This window comes from Nannospalax galili, unplaced genomic scaffold (genome assembly GCF_000622305.1).
Source record: "Nannospalax galili isolate Female #2095 unplaced genomic scaffold, S.galili_v1.0 scaffold516, whole genome shotgun sequence".
Lineage (NCBI taxonomy): Eukaryota > Metazoa > Chordata > Mammalia > Rodentia > Spalacidae > Nannospalax > Nannospalax galili.
This window is the reverse complement of record NW_008338260.1, coordinates 752,479-759,545: the sequence shown is the minus strand read 5'-3', so window position 1 is coordinate 759,545 and position 7,067 is coordinate 752,479. Positions and strand designations below refer to the sequence as shown.

Sequence of the window (7,067 nt, the reverse complement as noted above, 5' to 3'; positions counted from 1 at the left end):
AGCTGTTGGAGTGGTTAGAATCAGTGTTAGTTTCCTCTCAAAGGCTTCAAGATAACTGAGAGGTTACTGAGGTGTATGTATGATGTGAGGGTATGCACACTGGATAGCCTTTACCCAGCATGGGTCATGCCTTCTCTTCCTAGCCTTCCGCAGACTGTATACTTTAGCCCTCCTGGAGGCCATGTGTGATTGGGGTCAAATTATATACAGTTGGCTGGGAAGAGTGGCTGGATACTCCAGTAAGGGTCCAGTGACACTGCTTGGCCCTCCTTTGATGAATGACCACAACCGTCAACAAGCCCAGTTATGATGATGTTTAGCGATCAGGCTCATCTGAAGTCGTGATGATGGTAGTTATTTCATGCAGAAGGGACTGCTGTATAGTATCATCTTATTAAAAGGACCTGGAATTTAAAAGGATTTGGTGCTAGGACCCACATATGAGGGAGAACATACATCGTTTGTTTTTCTGAGTCTGTGTTACTTCACTTAGTATAACAGTTTCTAGATCCATCCATTTACCTGCAAATTTCATTATTTCATCTTTCTTTACTGCTGAATAGAATTCCATTGTGTAAGTATACCACAATTTTGTTAACCATCTGTCAGTTGAGGGGCACTTGGGCTGCTTCCATCTCTTAGCTATTGTGAAAAGAGAAGCAACAAACATGGTTGTACTAGTGTCTCTACAATAGAATGAGTCCTTTGGGTATATGACAAGGAGTGGTATAACTAGGTCATATGGTTGTTGCTGTTAGAGCTGTCGCCTCTCCCACTGTGGGGGCAGGGGACGAGTAGGTGTGGAGTCAATGACACAGACACGGGGAGGCTCACTGGCTTGCAAGCAGAGCTCTCGTTTATTGCATACAAGGGCAGTCCCTTTATACCCCTCCTTGCCTCCCCATTGGCCCCTGAGTCTGAGGTGTTCTTTTCCATTGGCATGTGTCACACATCAGCAGTGTCCAGGGCTCTCGGCAAGAATCAGGTTGGGCCATAAGCCCCAAAACTGTGCCTTCCTGCTCATCAACAGGAAGCAGGGCGTGCCTGCACTATTGGTCTCGGGCCTAGTCTTCTACAATCCATCCTTTTTGTTTTAAATTGGCAGTCTCAGGGGAGGCAGTGGCTAACTGTCCTCTCAGGTCTTAGGACATTTTTATGAAGCTGAGTCTGTCTTAGGTCATTCTCCCTACATATAAGCCTTACCTGTCATTGGAGTGTGCATCTAGCCTCATGCCTATCCTGTCTTAGGTTGGTTTATTGTGGGAGAATCTTACCTGTCATTGACCATCAGCTTTGACCTAGATGTCCTTTCGAGAGCATGAGATCTGCCAGGATGGTGGGCTAGCTCTTAGGAGGTGGTCTTCAGCCCGAGGCATTGTTTATTTTGGTGAACCAGGCTTGGATTACTTCAGTAGGTGGGCCCCTATCAGGATTTCGTAGAGCCATGAGAATCTGCAAGGTGGTTTGTTGGAGGCCTTTTGCCTACAGATGTGCTGAAAAAGACACTTGAACAAGAGGATTAATGCGATAGCTATGCAACCCAAGAGGACCCAAGTGACCAACCAGGATGGGTCAAAAAGTTTCTTTAGATTTTCCCAGATCTGTTCAAGGAATGTGGTATTTAATTCTATAACTTGGGCTCTTGTGTAATTAAGAGCAATAATTTGTACTTGCAATTGGATGGTGTAATTAAGAAATTTATTGGACCATGAGCCGGTAATGGAGTCCCTTAACTTTATTCTGGCGTTTGTGATATTGGAGACCGGGTAAGGGGTCAAACAGATATCCTTATACCTTGGGTCACAGGCAAGTAAAGTCATTTCCCTTACTGTATCTATCTCTTCTGCCAGCAAGTCAATTTGTTGCTGTAGAATATGGATGGCACTATAAAGGTGTTGGTTTCTTAGATCCTGAGTGTGGAGGGCAGCGGCCGATTTGCTTACCACCTCATTGAGTGCAGCAGTGGTAGTCACAGACTGGATCAGGGATACTGCTGCTGCAGTATCCCCTCCTATGACCAACAGAATAGTGGCGATGATGGCAGCAGTAATTCCAAAGTCATGTTTGTTTCTAGATAAGGCAACCTTCGTTCTTTCCATGAATTGTACGGAGTGCAAATGGGAATCCGAGGTCACTGGGAACTATATGGTGGCTGGTTCCCACATGAGGATGGCCCATCTGTGTGGGAAAGCCCAACATGCCGCAAGGAGACAAGTCCCATCTGCGCAATTTAAGGTGGTATTAGTTGAATTAGTGAGGAAGAAGAAAGGGGGCCGTACACAGACAGCAGTAGCACTGAAGGATGTATGATTGGCTTGTGTAAGATTTGTGTCATCACGCCAACCAGTGGCATTGGTGCCAGAGTATGTCCCATTAGCCAAGATGGCTCCATATAGGAAAGCAAGTGGATGGACGTCCAAGCAGGCGGATGGGCCACAAAGGTTCCAGGAGCTGAAAATAGGGTTGTATTGATTTAATTGAGAAGGGTTCCTAGCTGGGAGATATAAATAAGATGCATTAGTCAGCATTTGTTTCCAAATGGCCAAGGAAGTTACATTTGGTATTCTAAAGAAATGATCTGTTCTAGAAGGTATGATGGGTAGACACTCTTCCCAAATGATGGGAGTATTTAAGTCAGTGGTCCGATTGTTTGGGCGGCATCTGGGGAGGTTGGGCTTTTTAAAATTTGGGCAACTGTTTGTAACACAGTGTGTTGTTATCAACTCTATCAGCGGCATGTAGCCAGTTAATAAGAAGTATTGTCCCTTGGAATAGTTTCCATTGAAATCCACCGTAGTTGTGTTGACTAATCTGACACAAGGGCCAGGGGCGGGATCAGTGGTAAAACAGAGGACGTTGTGTAGATTCCATCTGCCCCCAGTCAGGGTAGCAATGTCCACTGCATCCATATATGGGAGCCCTGGGGAGGAATTGGTAGTAAAGAGAGTTGGGAAAGCAGGGGAATCCACACTGACGGGCAACAAGATTGGAGGGAGAGGCACCAGTGCCCATAGGTCCATCATCGATGTGGCTCTTACCAATAGCAGATAAATAATACAGAAGAGGCATCTGTCAGGTTTTCCTGATCCATGGCTGGTCTCATGTCTCTGGATGGGACCCATATTGGTTTGGGCTGGCTCTGGGGGAAAACACAAGCATAACCTTGCCCCTGCATTGAGGAGGGCGGGTGGCTGCCAAACATGAGTTATGGGATCCCTCCAGCATAGCAATGGTAGGGGGTAGGGACTGGCAAAGTTGCCCAATGTTCATAGGCAGGGCTAAGTCCCTTTTCATCAAAGGAGAGGAAGCTTATCTGGAAAAGGGTTTCAATTAGTGACAGGGGGGGATCCCCTATTGACTCAGGGGAACCTTTGGGTAATTTATTTTTTAGCGACTGGTTGGGCCTTTAGACAGGTTCAACTATTATGCGGGGAGATATGGGCTGGAGGCAATTTGAGATTTTATAGCCAAGGAAGGTATATGGGGGAAGAACCTGTACTTTGTCCTTTGCAATAGAAAGGTGAGCAGACTTTAGACGAGATAATATTTCATCGAAGGCTTGTCGGAGGATGGAAGGGGATTTGTGAGAGATAAGGATATCATCCATATAGTGAACTAGGAGAATTGAGGATTGCAGCCCTTTAAGTATTGAGAAGATATATTGTTGGCCTATAGTAGGGCTATTTTTCATACCCTGAGGGAGTACTTTACATTGAAATCTCTGGGCTGACGTATGGAAGTTGGGCATCCATACCATAAAGGCAAAGCGTTCCTTATCTTGGGGGGGGCAGTGGAATGTGGAAAAAGCAATCTTTGATATCCAGGACCATTATGTAATGATCAAGGGGAATGGCCGCAGGGTGGAGAAGCCCTGCTTGAAGCGTGCCCATTTTTTGCATTGTGGCATTAATGGCCCTAAGATCCTGCAAGAGCCTGTATTTACCAGATTTTTTCTTAATTACAAATATTGGCATATTGAATCAACTACAGGAAGGTTCAATATGGCCCAGTTTAAGTTGTTCATCAACCAATGACTTAAGGATACAGCATTTGGGTTCTACAATAGGCCACTATTCGACCCATATCTTGGCATCTGATAGCCATGAGATGGGAATCGGCTTTAAATCAGTTGGGGGAACAGTGGCCCTTAGGATTGGGGGTGATCGGTCACGGGGAGGTCCTACCTGAAAGGCCTGAGGAATAATGTTCAATGATATCATGGAAGAATGCTCTATCATCCGTGGTCAGGATGGCTCCCATGTCATATAGAACATCCCTGCCCCACAGAGTATGTGGGACATCTGCAATGAGTGGGTGAAAGGTGCCCTTGACACCATCAAGTTCCTTCCATTGAACAGGAAATTTAGTCATCCAAGAGGACTGTTGTCCTCCTACCCCAGTAATCATTGGGCCGGGTTTATATTTCCAGTGGGGAAACCTCAATGCCTCATTGTCAGTAATGATGGTGATATCAGCCCCAGTATCAACAAGGCCTTTAACGGGGGTGCCATCCAGATATATGGTCATCATGGGTGTATGGTTGAAAAGAGGCAGTGTCCAGAATACATTGTTATTCTTTTTTGTACCCTTTTGGTTCCCTCTTACTGTCAGGGCTGAGGGTTGCCCCATTGGAAGTTTAAAGGTTCTTTAGAAGAAGAATGGCAGTCACGGGCCCAGTGAAAGCCCTCTGGCATTTGGGGCACTTAGTTTTTGGACGAGTCCTGGGGCAGTCTCGCCTCAAGTGGCCGGGTTTGCCACAGCCCCAGCATACTCTGTCTGGTGGGTCTGGTCAGGAGGGGGAGTTGTGGTCAGAAAGCAAGGCAACAATAGAGGTGGTAAGTGCCTGAATAGGACCCTGGCTAGAATCGAGGTCTCTAGTGGCTGTGATCCATTTATTTAGGGACTCTGAGCAAACTGGGGCAACTGCATTGTGGGTAACTGAATTTAGCCCTGCCCAGACTAATTGTTTAAGAAGGAGCTCCTGGTTAGGGCCAAAAGGAATGTGGTGCTGCATGGTTTGTGTTGCTCTAGAGAGGAAGTCAGGGAAGGACTCCGTTGAGCCCTGAATAAGGTTATGAAAGTAAGAGGACAGGTCTTTGGGCATGCATGATTTGAGTGCTTGGAATACCAGATCATGGACTTGAGAATATTATTGGGCTTTATCAATTTGGGCTTGTGCGACCAGGGTGGTGTACTGTCCATATCCCATCAACATATCTAGTGTGACCGGGGTACAGTTGGCAGCATTATGTCTAGATTGTTCCTCAGCCAAATTTTGGTAGGCGGCTCGCCCTGTAAGGAAGGTAGGAGGATCTAAGACTGCCTTTAGAAGATGGTACCAATCATAATGGGTCTGGAGGGCCTGACTCCACTGGTTTAGGATCTGTTCAAAATATGGGGAATCAGGGCTGCTGTCATTGCAGGCCTTATGGATTAAGGACAGGTCTGCAAAGGGGGTGGGAATCCAAGGCCTCTGTGCACCATCCAGACCCAAGTTGACAGCAAAGGCATACCTATTTATGGGGTCAGGGCCAGGAGGGGTGGCTGTGCAGCCCCAGTGAGGGGGCGGGCTGCATATCGGCATGGGTGGTGGTGAGGGGTGTCTGATTTCACTCCAAGGATATATGGGGGGAGGTGTCTCCGCCCGTGGAGTGGAAGGGGTGGTTTGAGGATTCTGCCTGGGGGGTTTTAATGGAACCTGAGACTTAGTAGGGTGTGAATCTGGGTCTGAGTTGTCCAGTTCTTCCGGGACTGTTGGGAGGGACTGGATGGAAAGACTAATCATCTTTTGGTCTTGGCAGTGTTCATTAAAGGATTTAAGAATGTCCTTGGTAGATCTGGCTTTGATGCTGCTAAGGATACCGAGCAATATGGGTATGAAGGGGGCTGGGGGAACCTTGCCCTCTTGCACCTCCCATTTCCTTGAAAGTAAAAGAACTCTCATCCACATATCAGGATCCCACATGTTTTCAGGGGAGATCCATGGGGCGAGGACCAAAGCCTCAGACCAAAAGTCCTCCAGGTCTTTACGTTTAACCCTAATCCCATGGGATGTAAGCAGAGATTTGAGGGCGGAAATTTGGGGCTCCTTGCAGTGGGACATGAAGTTTTCATGATGGGGCTGTAGACGGACTAGACGAGAGAAGCTACAGAAGGGAAACCATGCTGAGAAAGGAAACTTTCCAACCCACTGATAGGTGGGAGGGGATTTCTCAGTCCCAAGTCACAGAGAACCTGCCCACAATTTTAAGAGACTAGCCACCACCCTAAGGGCTCTTAACTGGTGGTTGTGTCATAGGATTGATGAGCGAACTGAAAGTGACAGTACAAGAGACAGGGAGGAAAGAGCGGTGTTTTGGAATCAGGTGAGAGTGCTTTGTGGGGGACTTCCGTGGTTCATTAGGCCATGGCCGTATGCCCACATGGTGTCTCCGGTCATGGGACACCCTGTCAGGAGGGTGTCCATGGTTCCGTCTCCTGGATGGTCAATCCTTATGTGGAGACACGGGGTGAACCAAGTCATTGGAATATGTGCCCTATGGACAGAAAAACATGGGAAAAAGAGGAGACGGCCCTCAGTCACTCACCAGACCGAAGGCAAAGGACAGATAGCAGAAAGAGGCCTACTCACCGAAGAACACAGCCGGAGAGTTGAATGGTGAGGATGGTGGGATCCGTTGGCGAGGCAATCTGGGCAGCAACAAGGGAAAACAAAGAGAAAGAAAAACACCGCAATGAAAAAGGAAACTAGGATAAAAAGGCCCAGGACTAGGTAGGGTCCATGTAGCCACGTCGGGTGCCAGTTGTTGCTGTTAGAGCTGTCGCCTCTCCCACTGCAGGGGCAGGGGACAAGTAGGGGTGGAGTCAATGACACAGACACCAGGAGGCTCACTGTCTTGTAAGCAGAGCTCTCGTTTATTGCATACAAGGGCAGTCCCTTTATACCCCTCCTTGCCTCCCCATTGGCCCCTGAGTCCGAGGTGTTCTTTTCCATTGGCATGAGTCACATGTCAGCAGTGTCCAGGGCTCTTGGCAGGAATCAGGTTGGGCCATAAGCCCCAAAACTG

General features: G+C 47.6%; 1 long non-coding RNA gene across 1 annotated transcript in view; it reads right to left on the bottom strand.

Moving 5' to 3' along the window:
• Positions 1 to 6,381: 6,381 nt before the first annotated feature.
• Positions 6,382 to 7,067, bottom strand: part of LOC103734172 — a 4,669-nt gene continuing 3,983 nt past the window's right edge. Inside the window, exons 2-3 of the long non-coding RNA XR_607269.2 lie at positions 6,632 to 6,690; positions 6,382 to 6,536 (exon numbers count right to left, since the gene is read on the bottom strand). This is a non-coding gene — a long non-coding RNA (uncharacterized LOC103734172). The remainder of the gene's footprint in view (positions 6,537 to 6,631; positions 6,691 to 7,067) is intronic.